This window comes from Procambarus clarkii, chromosome 53, assembly GCF_040958095.1.
Source record: "Procambarus clarkii isolate CNS0578487 chromosome 53, FALCON_Pclarkii_2.0, whole genome shotgun sequence".
In the NCBI taxonomy this organism is placed as follows: domain Eukaryota; kingdom Metazoa; phylum Arthropoda; class Malacostraca; order Decapoda; family Cambaridae; genus Procambarus; species Procambarus clarkii.
In genome coordinates, this window is record NC_091202.1 from 26922831 (window position 1) to 26937583 (window position 14753).

Here is a 14753-nt window from a genome sequence, read left to right on the forward strand (position 1 = left end):
ATACCCTTTGATTGGGAAGTTTCGATGCTCGTAAATTGCTTAATAAATGTAAATAAAGCTGCCGAAGATTGAGAAAAGATGTACAGGTCGTAGGTAGTTGTGATTGAACCCTGGCCGGGGCTCCTTCACTCAGTCTTGTATTAGTGTTTACCGGCGGCGGATCATGCTATTCCTCTCAGGTGTTACACCTGTTGACTATGGCATTAGGAAATTGCCAAAGTGTGTCATTCAAGGCTTCAACAAGCGGTGAAGACAAGAGAAAACATGTGATGAGTGTTGAACGAGTTCAGCTTATATAATAGAAATTGAATCTGGAATTCCTAGAAGTGTGTGTGCTATTTGCATCGTATCTTCATGATATATTTAAGGCCCAAGATAAGATTTTGACATGTTAAAAGTGAGAGTGATGTAGACAGTGCGCAATATAAATGTTAGTAATGCTCCCGTTAAGCAATTACCTAAGCAGTTACAGGATGAGAGCTACGCTCGTGGTGTCCCGTCTTCCCAGCACTCTTTGTCATATAATGAAAATTACTGACGGTTTTGGCCTCCACCACCATCATCAGTGTTGATTAAGCTGTCTGGGAGTGGTACAGGCACACGTGTTTATTAACAAATTCAAGAAACCGGTGTTAGCCAGGATGGCTGAGTGAGGACAAGGCCCAATCAGTTTCACCAGTAAGTGAAGCTTCGTGATAATTGTGTGTATAGTGATGAATTAGGGGCGTTAAGGTGTGTCATATGTGTGTGAAATTACGAGGTGAAAAGCAATCGGCTGATGCAAAAGGGGCTTAGAAATGTGTTCCAATTTGAGGAGATCGTGCAGGACGATTACTTATCTCCGGAGCAAATTGATAATACCGATGAAACAAGCTTGTACTGGTGTATGTTAACCTAACCTACCCTTGCCCCTCAACCCTCATCATCCATCTCCACCAGCAATTAACACCACCACCATACTCAACTTGACATCATTCCAAGATTATATGTGGGAGAAACATCTGGACACTTGGTGAGTACCCATATTTATTGCTACAGTACTGAATTACTAATATATATTATGCGGTGTTTGGCTTAAAGTATCTTCTGAAGCAATAATGTATTGCTATGTACTTTTGTACATAAAATTATAATTTTTCGTGCTGGGGGAGGGGAGTTCCGACCACATATACATATATACAACTACATAACGACTACATATCTAATTGCGATAGTTAACGAGGTGTTTGGATGGGGAAAATGCCGAGTGGTCCTTAACATTATAAGCACTGCGAAAATGCATAACCTTCAGATATAGTAATTTATAACCGAAGTAAAAATATCATTTATAATTTTAGGATAATTTGTTCTAGTCTGTTTTCTTAACGGATATGGGAGAATCTTGAGAGCCCATACTCTCACAGTGCACCCAGCTGTGCACAAACCTAATTTTGAAAGTTATAATCTTAGTGTAAACCAAAATCATGTTCATGGTGTGGTCTACCTTGAGCCATTTTCAAGAATCAGTGTTCCGGAAGCCTGGGTTCTGATAAAGACTTCCTGGTTGATGGTCTGATCGACCAGGCTGTTGGTCACCACAATTCACAGTCCAACGTAGGTACTAGAACTAGATTGGTAATGTATCCTGTGGAAGCGTTTATCAAGCTTCTACTTCAACACAATTAGGAGTCTGTTAGTCAGTCATACTTCTTATAAATAGAGGGAGGGTGTTGAATAGGCTTGAGCCCTTAACGTTTATTGAATTGTCTAAAGCGTTCTTATTGCACTTCTTTGCACATTCTGCAAAGCCTCCTGGTCTCGTTATAAAGTATTACAGATGTGCACGTCGTTCGGCTAGCAGGTTAAGCATTGTTGGGTCTGGTCAGTAACTAGATAGGCGACTGTCCGGATAGCCTCCTTGGTTACGTAAACCTGCATAGATTAAGCCTAATAGTTTTCCCTGTGCCTGACTGTGGTGCAAGTCAAGTAAACGAGGGTTTAGTCACAACTCTGCACGCAAATATTGCAACCCGTTCTCGCGAACGATCCCAACGTCAAGAAACTGCCGTACTAAAGTGACTTATCCTAACCTACCAGAGGACACCCCCCATGAACAGAAACCGAGACATTCTGTCAATTTTGCGATCCGCTGCTATTTTCTAGTATGACAGTTTTTGCCCTCAAGTATACGTCAAAATGCGACGTGGACGCATTACAGTCTGCCCCTACTGGATTTGATTACTACAGCCAGGGGTGGCTGGTGGGTTGGTGGGTGTAGTTTATTGTGCACTCCATACCGTCCTGTCCTGTGAGCGGTAGTTTACAGTGCACCCAATACTCATCCTGTGAGCTTCAAGAGGATTACAAAGGTAGGTTAAATGCAGCACAGGTCTTAATAGGACTTTCAGTGGATGTTTGACATTACCTTTTACACTTTTATCTGCACACTTTAAGATTGAATTATAATGATATAAACATCAGAGGTAAGTCAATTTGGTAACGCAAATATTCAATATTGGATATTACAGGGTAACACAAGTGTTGCTGTTTACAGTTTTCAAACTTGCACCAAACACTTTGTTGTTTGTGGCAATGCAAGACAGTTCAATGTGTCAATACCGAATTCGATTATTACAATTTATTGTACCTTCTACCGTACTTTGCGGTTACCTTGCGATTGCTGCAAGGATCAAAACGTCCCCGCGGCCCAGTCTCTGATTAGGCTTCCTGGTTTGGTGGTCTGGTCAACCAGACTGTTGGACGCGGCTGCTCACAGCCTGACGTATGAAACACAGCCTAGTTGATCAGGTATCCTTTGGGGAGTAGAAGAACTCCCAGAACCCCCATCCAGGTACAATCCGGGGTAGGTGTTTATCAAGTATTTTGAACACCGTAGCAATTATGACCTTTAACTGTTGAGGGAGAGTATTTGCAAATTTTCTGTCCTTTGATGTTGAGAGAGTTCTCTCTCTGCTGTACCTCTGTACAATAGAGAAAGAATTCTTGCACCTTGACTATTGAATCTCTACCTTTCAACGGAGCTATTTTGCACATCCTACCATACCTCCTAGTCTCTTGTGGTGTTATTTCCGTGTGTAGATTTATAACCCGTTCCTCTCATACTTTCCCCAAGTAAATTAATGTGATCTTTCCCGCCTAGAAGGATAGAAATAGCCTAAGCTACTCTATCCTTTTGAGATGTATTTTATTGTCTCAATAAATTACTTAAACTTGAGTCACTCCCGCTTGCTCTCTAGAGAATACAGATTTTAAAATTTTAATCGCTCTAGTATATATCACATTCATATTCTTTATTCAGGAAAAGTACATACAGAGTTGATTTACAAACATAAAGTTTGATTTATAGATAGAGCTAGTACATTCAATACCTAAAGCCACTAATACGCATAGCGTTTCGGGCAATATATGTAAATAAAATAAATATATTTGTCTTTAATTATTAAATTAGAAATTATAGATAAATAATTTCATATATTTAGATTTGCGTCAAAATTGCAAAATTTTCATACAGTATATAAGATATATACAGTATATATGTACTACACATTTTATACAGTGTATAAGTTGTAATGATGTAGCGTGCGTTCCTATCTTTGTTCGCGTACTTTCATTGTCATGTCGGCCAGGGGCCAGATTCACGAAGCAGTTACGCAAGTACTTACGAACGTGTATATCTTTCCTCAATCTTTGACGGCTTTGGTTACATTTATTTAACAGTTAATGAGCTCCGAAGCACCAGGAGGCTGTTTATAATAATAACAACTGTTGATTGACAAGTTTTCATGCTTGTAAACTATTTAATAAATGTAACCAAAGCCGTCAAAGATTGAGGAAAGATGTACACGTTCGTAAGTACTTGCGTAACTGCTTCGTGAATCTGGCCCCAGATCCCCAGATAGGCTGAGCTACCAGATATTAGCAGGGTTGTATGGGAGCTGTGACAACATCTGCCAGTCTATTGATTTTGTAACTTACGCCCATAGAAGCGTTTTGTTGGACACGTTTTGTTGTGATGAACACTGGATGAGCCAGTTTCTGTCTGAACTCTTCTGCCTTCATCAAATTCATCTGAGTTTAAAATAACACAGTGCAAACGGAAATTAGCAGATGCTATATTAATGAGGCTTTCGCAGTGTTTATTCTTGAGACCTAGTTCAACAATAATGAATATATTTCGGTGAAGATTTTGTGTGGTGAAGTGACTAGTATATTACTCCCGGGGACAAGCAGGGTGCCTCTTCTGGTGACAAATGTTTATAATACCACACTAAAGTGGGAGCCCAAATGGAGGCGTGGCGACCCAGAGTCTGGCTCTCCAGCCTGGCTCCCCACCCCCAGCCGGCCACGCCCCCTCCACCCCCAGCCGGCCACGCCCCCACCCTCAACCAGCCACGCCCCAACCTCTAAGCCTTCCCTGCACCCGCATGAAAGACGCAGTTCATGCAACAAGCAAGAGTGGGCCTGCAGGGTCGTCTATGCAGTGATGTGTTATCATTCAATTACTGTGAGTGGAGCCAACGCTGTACTCGCCTAATTGCCTAACTATGCTTGCGGGGGTTAAGCTTTGGCTCTTTGGTCCCGCCTCTCAACTGTCAATCAACTGATGTACAGATTCCTTAGCCTACTGGACTCTATCATATCTACATTTAAAACTGTGTATGGAGTCAGCCTCCACCACATCACTGCCTAATGCATTCCACCTGTGTGGGGCCCGTGATGCATAACAGCGTCTGACAGTCTCTTGCTGCTAAATGAAGACGCTCAGTTGTTGACAAGCAAAGAACATCTCAATTGTTCTAATTACTACTTGGTAACGCTCTCTAGTTGCTTTAACTGCCACGTGAAACCTTCTTGTTGCTTTAACTGCCACGTGAAACCTTCCACTTGCTTTAACTGCCACGTGAAACCTTCCTGTTGCTTTAACTGCCACGTGAAACCTTCCTGTTGCTTTAACTGCCACGTGAAACCTTCTTGTTGCTTTAACTGCCACGTGAAACCTTCCTGTTGCTTTAACTGCCACGTGAAACCTTCCTGTTGCTTTAACTGCCACGTGAAACCTTCCTGTTGCTTTAACTGCCACGTGAAACCTTGTTGCTTTAACTGCCACGTGAAACCTTCCTGTTGCTTTAACTGCCACGTGAAACCTTCTTGTTGCTTTAACTGCCACGTGAAGCCTTCTTGTTGCTTTAACTGCCACGTGAAACCTTCTTGTTGCTTTAACTGCCACGTGAAACCTTCCTGTTGCTTTAACTGCCACGTGAAACCTTCTTGTTGCTTAAACTACCACGTGAAACCTTCTTGTTGCTTTAACTGCCACGTGAAACCTTCTTGTTGCTTTAACTGCCACGTGAAACCTTCCTGTTGCTTTAACTGCCACGTGAAACCTTCTTGTTGCTTTAACTACCACGTGAAACCTTCTTGTTGCTTTAACTGCCACGTGAAACCTTCTTGTTGCTTTAACTGCCACGTGAAACCTTCTTGTTGCTTTAACTGCCACGTGAAACCTTCTTGTTGCTTTAACTACCACGTGAAACCTTCTTGTTGCTTTAACTACCGCAGCAGACGTCACCAGTGACTGTCCCCGGTTAGACGCGTCCTTGTGATTGCAACACCCAGCGCTGGGTGTTGCAGCCGATAATGCAAATCAATGAATAGCTCATCATTTATGGTGTAATAATATTAACAATATGAAGGCGTAACATCTACTTCCATAGTCTTGGGGGACCATGTGCTCGGTGGTGTTGCAAGAGTCCTCCTGCCCGCAGGACTCCTGCACTTGCACGCAGCTGGTCATGTGTTACGACCCTAGGTTCCTCGTAGGGGCCTCGTAGCCTGGTGGATACCGCGCAGGGCTCGTAATTCTGTGGCGCGGGTTCGATTCCCGCACGAGGCAGAAACAAATGGGCAAAGTTTCTTTCACCCTGAATGCCCCTGTTACCTAACAGTAAATAGGTACCTGGGAGTTAGTCAGCTGTCACGGGCTGCTTCCTGGGGGTGGAGGCCTGGTCGAGGACCGGACCGCGGGGACACTAAAGCCCTGAAATCATCTCAAGATAACCTCCTCAATTGGAAACCAGAGGTCAAATTGAGCTAAATAAACTACCTTATAGTAGTGGGACGCATGGCGAGGTGTATTTGTTTGTATCTTCCCTGCCAGACGTAAGACGATTCTTGTTTCTCAAAGAGCATCAGGTGGGAGGACGGTATGCAAGTTCTACAGCTGAGAAATGTATCGCGGGTGTTTGAATTATTCTCTTTGCGTTTGTCTGAGTCATGAAGGACTTTTTACAGTACGCATACGTCGATTTAAGCGAGGCGGGGCGGTTATTACAAGTGTGTTTCTTAAGCGACGTTCATTCTGGAGCAGCACGGAGGAAGCTGGCAGAGCAATATACCACGAGGTATATATATATATATATATATATATATATATATATATATATATATATATATATATATATATATATATATATATATGTATTCTCCTCGGGAGCTGGTATATATAATCTCCCCGGTACCTTGATTTACTTACCGTTGGTTCCGAAGAGCAACGCCCCTGACTTTGATCAGGGTTAAAGTCAGGGCCAGCCTGGTCATTGACCTAAGGATCAGTCTCTGACAAGATTAAATGCAGCTGCTCGCAACCTGACGTATGAATCACAGCCTGGTTGATCAGGCACCTGCCTGATCAAGTTCGTTTTTGAACACCGTAAAATGTCGGCTAGTTATGCCCCGTGTGTTTAGAGAGAGATTGTTGAACAATTTTGGGACCCCCTAATATTGATAACAATTCTCTATTGCACCTCTGCTTTTCACCTAGCTTATTGTGCACTTCCTGCCATGCCTCTTGGTTTCACGTGGAGTTATTTATGTGTGCAGATTTGGAACCAGTCCCTCTTAATACTTTCCAAGTGCAAATTATTATCTATCTCTCCCGTCTGCTCTTTAGAGAATACAGATTTATTGAGCGGATTCGAACAGGAAAAAACCTTGGCACATTCTCTAGCTTTGAATGAGACTGTTATTGCAGAACAATAGTCCACCCTTGAGAGTACCAGTGTCGTAAAAAGTATCATTAATGGTATGGTATTGTTTGAATGGTTTTTGTTATCCAACCTGTCATTTATATTACCGTTGTTACAGGTTATTGTGTTAAAAGTAAGATCTTCCGACATGATTACTCCGAAATATTTTATATTTTTGTTCTAGTGTGTGATTTGACTACCTTTTAGATGTAGTTTCCGTTTTGATAGTTTCGATTTTCCCTAGAGCAGTAGCGGGAACTGACCTACTTATAACATATTTTCTGTTCCCCATTGAAAGACTTGATTTACACCAGCTTCGATGTTTGCTGTGTCCTCTATATTGTCTACTCTTATACAAATTCCTAGCGTCACCTGCAAAGGATGATACGGTACTATAGTTTGTGTCCTTGCCTTTGCCCCGACATGAGGATGCGAAAAAGTACTGGAGCAAGTACGGTACCTTGGGGTACCGTACTGGAGCAAGTATGGTACCCTGGGGGAAGTTTTCACGGTACTTAATCCATGTGCATGGTGCAATGTATAATTCATTCATGCACGGATTATACATTGTTGACTATTACACATAGGCTTATGTTCGTAGGGTTATATAAACACTTTTTGTAGGTGTATTGCATCCAACAACTATAGTGTAGTACACTATAATAATTTACTAATGGTCTATTAGATCTATTCTCACTTAGAATTCGACGCTAAACATATACGTCTAAAACTACAGAAGTAAAAGGTAAATTGCTTATGGCTACTTTTGAATTCTAGTTGAATACCGCATTTTATGACCCCTGGACCCAGGGATGCCAAACCTGAAGCAGTTATTATATGCTGGGTACCTGCTGGATGGGGTTCTGGGAGTTCTTCTACCCTCCCCCTCCAAGCCCGGCCCGAGGACAGGCTTGATTTGTGAAAGCTTGGTCCAACAGGCTGTTGCTTGCAGCGGCCCGCAAGCTCACATATCCATTACACACAGAGATCATACTAACGTGATGCATCAAATGAACAAATCCACAAGGGCCGTGACGAGGATTCGAACCTGCGTCCGGGAGCATCCCAGACACTGCCTTAATCGACTGAGCTACGACAGGGTAAAAGAGTTGAAACCGAAGTTCTACTGAACTTACTGGATCCCGTAGCCTCTCCCCACAGCCCGGTTGGTCCGGCACTTTTTGAAGAAAACTATCTAGTTTTCCCTTGAAGATGTTCACGGTTGTTCCGGCAAGATCAGAAACAACGGGTTATCTTGAGTTATATTGAAGTTATCTTGAGATGATTTCGGGGCTTTTTAGTGTCCCCGCGGCCCGGTCCTCGACCAGGCCTCCACCCCCAGGAAGCAGCCCGTGACAGCTGACTAACACCCAGGTGCCTATTTTACTGCTAGGTAACAGGGTTGTACCAGACAATTGAGCCTGAGGCTACTCCAAGTATTATCCTATTAAATAAAGTTATCCCAAGGCAAACCTGTTCCCCAGGCCGGAATTAGGGAATCGAACAACACTCGAAACTGACTCCAGGTCAAATCTAGGTAAACACTAGTGTGAAACAAGTACAGTACGATATTTAGGTCAAACGTCTTGCAAGTAAAAACGTGTCTTAATAAATACCATTAGAGCAAAGAGAGAACAGAGAGGCAGTAATGCAGGCGGCCCTCGGTGACTCGTCAAGCCAGCTTTCCAACTCCATAAAGCTGGAGGAACTGAGCTCATGGTACACATTTGCGGGGAGGAGTGTGTGACGGGTTGATGTGGTCTGCATGTACAAGCGCGCACACACACACACACACACACACACACACACACACACACACACACACACACACACACACACACACACACACACACACACACATTCATATTACGTGGTACAAAATTATCATTGTATTCCAAGTATTACTTGACCTTTAAAAGTCAGTCCTTACAGTAGTGTGAGTGTTACTCTCTTGACTCATCACCTCCTTCTTGACCTGAGTCACTGCGGCGCTATATAAAGGGAGCCGGTCGGCCGAGCGGACAGCACGCTGGACTTGTTATCCTGTGGTCCTGGGTTCGATCCCAGGCGCCGGCGAGAAACAATGGGCAGAGTTTCTTTCATCCTATGCCCCTGTTACCTAGCAGTAAAATAGGTACCTGGGTGTTAGTCAGCTGTCACGGGCTGCTTCCTGGGGGGTGGAGGCCTGGTCGAGGACCGGGCCGCGGGGACACTAAAAGCCCCGAAATCATCTCAAGATAACCTCAAGATATAAGATCGCCTTACAAATATGATGCCAGATTTTTTTAAGACAATTTTTGTAATAGCGACTTTTTGTCATGGAGATTTTTGTGGTGGAGGGTGTATTAAACACTTTAATAGTATAACACATGTTATGATGTTCTTCATATTGCTGTGTTGCTACTGCGTTATGAACAACATTTCTGACGGGTACTGCTACAGAATAACATTTGAGAACACTTTGAGGAGTTGAGGAAGTACAGAATGGGTGTATGACGCAGACCGACGTCCCTTGTGTATGTGGTCACCTAGTTATCTTTGTCTGGGTTGGGTTTCAACTCTTGGCCCCAGTCGTTCATCTTACAGACCCCAGAGCCAATTGGGTTCTGTCGTATCTACATTTGAGAAACTGTATGGACTTTTCACCACCTCTCTTAGTGCATTCTATTTCTTTGCTACTATCAAACTATTTTTATAATGTGTCTGTGGCTCGTTCGGGTATTTTCCACTTCTGCAAACTGCAACCTGTTATTAAATACCCTAGATCTATGTATAGTTAATTTTAATTTGTAAATATATAAGTTACTGTAATTATTCTTGTCTCAGTATATATTCCTGTCCAAAAATGTTAAGTGTAACTAACGACGTTATTATATAACGTCGTATTATATAACGTTATTATACTAACGATAGCCAATTATATAATTGAAGATATCAACCCTGTAGAATTATCACATGATACACTTTCAAAATAATGATGATTTAATGTTTCAACTAGAGCTGCATGACAAGTACCCTCCTCAGTCATGCATTACTCTGGAGAATTGCGCCTCTGACACTGGAAGCTGTCAGAGTCATTACAACTACTGTGAGATGACCCTGAGGGCCGCCTAGTCCTCAGTACCGTGCGGCCCTCCTCAGGGCTCTCCATGCATGCCCAGTATGGCAAGGGTGGTGCAAGGTCTGCAGCTGGTCTGTGTGTGGTCATGCCCTGTTGGTCTGTCACTCTGGTCTACGTGGTTTATGGGGCACAGTCTCGTTGTTCTGTTATACGGGTGGTTCATATGCACGTACACCTACACACTCATACTCACCACACACACACACACACTCACACCTCCCCCTCTCACTACACACACACACACACACACACACACACACACACACACACACACACACACACCTCCCTCTCTCACCACACACACACACACGCACTCACACCTTCTCTCACCACACACACAGAGGACAGGTTATGGAGACATTAGAAACAGAGACATTAGAAAGAATTTTTTCAGTGTCAGAGTAGTTAGTAAATGGAATGCACTAAGAAGTGATGTGGTGGAGGCTGACTCCATACACAGTTTCAAATGTAGATATGATAGAGCCCAGTAGGCTCAGGAACCTGTACACCTGTTGATTGACAGTTGACAGGCGGGACGACCAAAGAGACAAAGCTCAACCCCCGCAAGCACAAATAAGTGAGTACACACACACACACCATCTACCCCCCCCCCCCACACCCCTGTCCTTTACGCCCCCCCAGCACAAAAACAGTAAAACTTGAGGTCTCTGACGTCAAACTTACGTCAAACGGAAACCGCATTCTATTCCCCGATAGAAAAAACTTGATCTTTCTGTGATAATCACTCGCCAAACATGTCTCCGGTGGGCGGCAGGTAGTCATCTCTACTTATTGGGCTCATTCTGTAGCTGGGCTTTAGTCGAGCTCATGGGGCTCTGATACGACTACCGGCCGGTCGTCTTAGGGGATGACACATCTCCTTTACCGGCGTATTTTTAACATGAAATAATGAATGAAGTGTCTTTAGAGGGGGAGGAAAATTGCGCGCCTCGTCAATCCTTACCTGTCCTTAGCTGCCATAATCTGTCCTTAGCTGGGTAGCTGCCATAATCTGTCCTTAGCTGGGTAGCTGCCATAACCTGTCTTGAGCTGCCATTACCTGCCCTAAGCTGCCATAATCGCTCGGATAGATCCTAGCTTACCCTAACCAATCCCAATATACTAATCTAACAATAAACATTAGACCCGACTACAAAAGGAACAGATATTAGACACTAGTCTAATAAACAAATAGACCGTTCGATAAACAAATCGAGCTTTTATTTGCCTTTTTTTAAGGCAGACATCGACGTCTGTACTCTTGAAGTGGGTTCTTGATGAGTTATGAGACGTCTGACCTACGTTACCTCGCCATGGTTCCCAGGATCAATGTCCCCGCGGCACGGTCTCTGTCCAAACTGTTGGACGAGGCAGCTCGCAGCCTGACATATAAATCACAACCTGGTTGATCAGGTTGATCCTTTAGAGGTATTTATCGAGTTGTCTTTTAAACGCTGACAGGCTGGGCTTTTATGCCCAGCCAGTTAGCGGTTGGCCAGTTAGGTTGGCCAGTTATGCCCTTATGGGTAGAGAGTGTTGATAAGTCTCAGGTGGATACATAAGATCTGTGTCATGTGTCATCTCAAGGTGGACACATAAGTTCTGTGACGTGTGTCATCTCAAGGTGGGCTGGTGGTAAGTTCTATGACGTGTGTCTATGATCTGTGATGTCTGTCCCTATGAGGAAGAAGCCAGGGTTGAATACTTAAAGCGACTCAAGAGGGTGTCAAGCTCTTTTATGACGGAGAGCCATATTTAGTATGAGGGCCGTGACAAGGAAGACCTTCATCCTCCCGGAACAAGAGTCAACACTCTTGTGGCCAAAGTGCTTCATACAAGGTGTCAGGAAGCAACCCAATAGATGTTAATGGATTCACGAGTACCAATACGGGTGGGGATGGGGGAGAGGCCAATGATCATTAGTAGCACTACGGGCTCACCATAGCCCGTGCTACTTGGAACTTTTTGTTCCTAGTAGCTGAATCTATAACAACAACAATTAGTAGCACATGATCTGCACCTCTTATGTGATCCGTTCTGGCTTTTTCTGCTGCTGTTATCGCTAGTTTTACTTAGTCCTGCCGTCTTAAGCAGACTCAACGCTAATGGGAACATCTGGAGATAATGTGACCTTTCTATGTCACAGCTCATTTGTATGCTAAGTACTTCCACCTTCAATATATCCATCAACGAGGACTCAACCCGTTCTCGCAAATTCGTAAAGTCAATATTGACTTATTAACTACGTGCATAGGTGATATACTAAACATAATAGATACCCTTAAAAAGATTCATAGAAAACACCGACCTTACCTAACCTTGTTAGTATCTTAAGATAAGCATCTTATTGCTTCGTAATTACAATTATTACTTAACCTATACCTATTATAGGTTAGGTAATAATTGTAATTACGAAGCAATAAGATGCTTATCTTAAGATACTAACAAGGTTAGGTAAGGTCGGTGTTTTCTATGAATCTTTTTAAGGGTATCTATTATGTTAAGTATGTCACCTATGCACATATTTAATAAGTCAATATTGACTTATTAAATTTGCGAGAACGGGTTGCGAGGACTCTGGCCATGTACTATTATCACTAGTATGTTCAGGGCCAAGGTGAAACATCCTCATTACTCACACTATCTACTCACACTTATTCTAATGTCCCTGTGATCTTGTGTACGGGCTGATAACTACCGCCCGGGTGATTCACATAGTGGCTGATTAAGATAACCATAGGGCCTTAGGCTTGGAGTCTGGGCAGATCCAGTTATTCTATTGAATGGTTTGCAGTCGGTACTCAGACCTACTTGCTATCTTAAAGATCTGGAGCCCAAAGAGTATATGAAACTGAATGTAATTTTTAAACTGAATTTTATTTTATATTCTATTTTAGCGAGTTTCTAAGACCCTCGGGCTTAAGCTTACGTAGACACTAGGACTGTCTGCTTCACACCCCCAAGAGATCACACTAGTGGGTGAAGCAGTTTGTATTCGTAAACTGAAAGCCCCCATCACAGCCAGGCTGATCCAGAAATTTGTCCAGTTCTCTCTTGAAATGTTTCAGTGTTGTCATAGCGATCTGTGCTCCTTTGCCCCTCTTTAAGTTGTTCACTTCCGTTGTATGTTTGCGTGGGGTTGAGCTTTGCTCTTTCGGCCCGCCTCTCAACTGTCAATCAACTGTTTACTAACTACTTTTTTTCCACACCACACACATACACACACACACCCCAGGAAGCAGCCCGTGACAACTGACTAACTCCCAGGTACCTATTTACTGCTAGGTAACAGGGGTGAAAGAAACTTTGCCCATTTGTTTCTGCCTCGTGCGGGAATCGAACCCACGCCACATAATTACGAGTCCTGCGCGCTATCCACCAGGCTACGAGCCCCGAACGAGCTAAACGAACTAGAGGGCTCAGTTCCTGAACCGATTATGTGCCTCTGTAATCCTTCACACCACCGCCCACGGGATGGGTATGGGGTGCATAATAAAGAAATTGAATTGATGGAAGGAGGTTGAAAAGTAGTTGGCCTCTGATATTCGTAGTATATTTTTATATTGTCTGTGACACCTTTACTCTTCTTCACTGGGAACTGACAGTACGTTACTAAGTGCAATAAGTACATTCCCTGAACAAATCCACAAGGGCCGTGACGAGGATTCGAACCTGCGTCCGGGAGCATCCCAGACACAAATGAACAATCGCCCTTGTGGATTTGTTCATTTGATGCATCACGTTAGTGTGATCTCTGTGTGTACATTTCCTGACTGTCATACGTAGTACATAATTGCACTTATGGGGCTGTTACATTTACCTCCCTATTTAGTCACCTCGTTTTCTGTTAAGACACTCAGAATTTTAGGATGAAGTTTTAAAGTTCAGTTCGCTATACACAAGTCTTAAATGTCAGGAATTTCTTTTTCAATTGTATTGTGTGATGGCACCTCTGAGTTGAAGGGTCGCATAATCCAGCGTATTATTATCCTGGCTGATGGTACGTTTTCTTTGTTAATCTCACTAATCAATAGAGTGTCCGTTTTCATTATCAACAGAGACCTACCTCACTTGTCGTTTCAGTTCTGTAACGCCATGTGACTGCGTCTTTAATTATGTATCCAGTTTAAGTTCATAGTTATTCCTTATCTAAGGAGTTAGAATTGTTTAATGTTGAATATTATGTCAACTGTTTTCCAATGTCCAGTGGATGACTATTTATTGATGTAGCCTAATCCAGACACTACTGGTAAGGCTGAGGGTTTAATTCAAGCTTTATTAGTAAGGCTGAGGGTGTAACCCAGACATTACTGGTAAGGCTGAGGGTTTAATTCAAGCTTTATTAGTAAGGCTGAGGGTGTAACCCAATCGTGACAAATTCACACATATTCAGCTTAGGCTAATGTTAACATATTTAACCATATCTTGAGGTTATCTTGAGATGATTTCGGGTCTTTAGTGTCCCCGCGGCCCGGTCCTCGACCAGGCCTCCACGTCCAGGAAGCAGCCCGTGACAGCTGACTAACTCCCAGGTACTCCACCGATGGATTGTTGATGAAGATTAAGCCACCCAAGAGGTGGCACGGGAATGAATAGCCCCGTAAGTG

The 14753-nt window shown here is 43.2% G+C and overlaps 1 protein-coding gene across 5 annotated transcripts in view; it reads right to left on the reverse strand.

Moving 5' to 3' along the window:
- Positions 1-14753, reverse strand: part of LOC123767160 (calcium-binding protein P) — a 33513-nt gene that overhangs the window by 12486 nt on the left and 6274 nt on the right. The window lies entirely within an intron of this gene.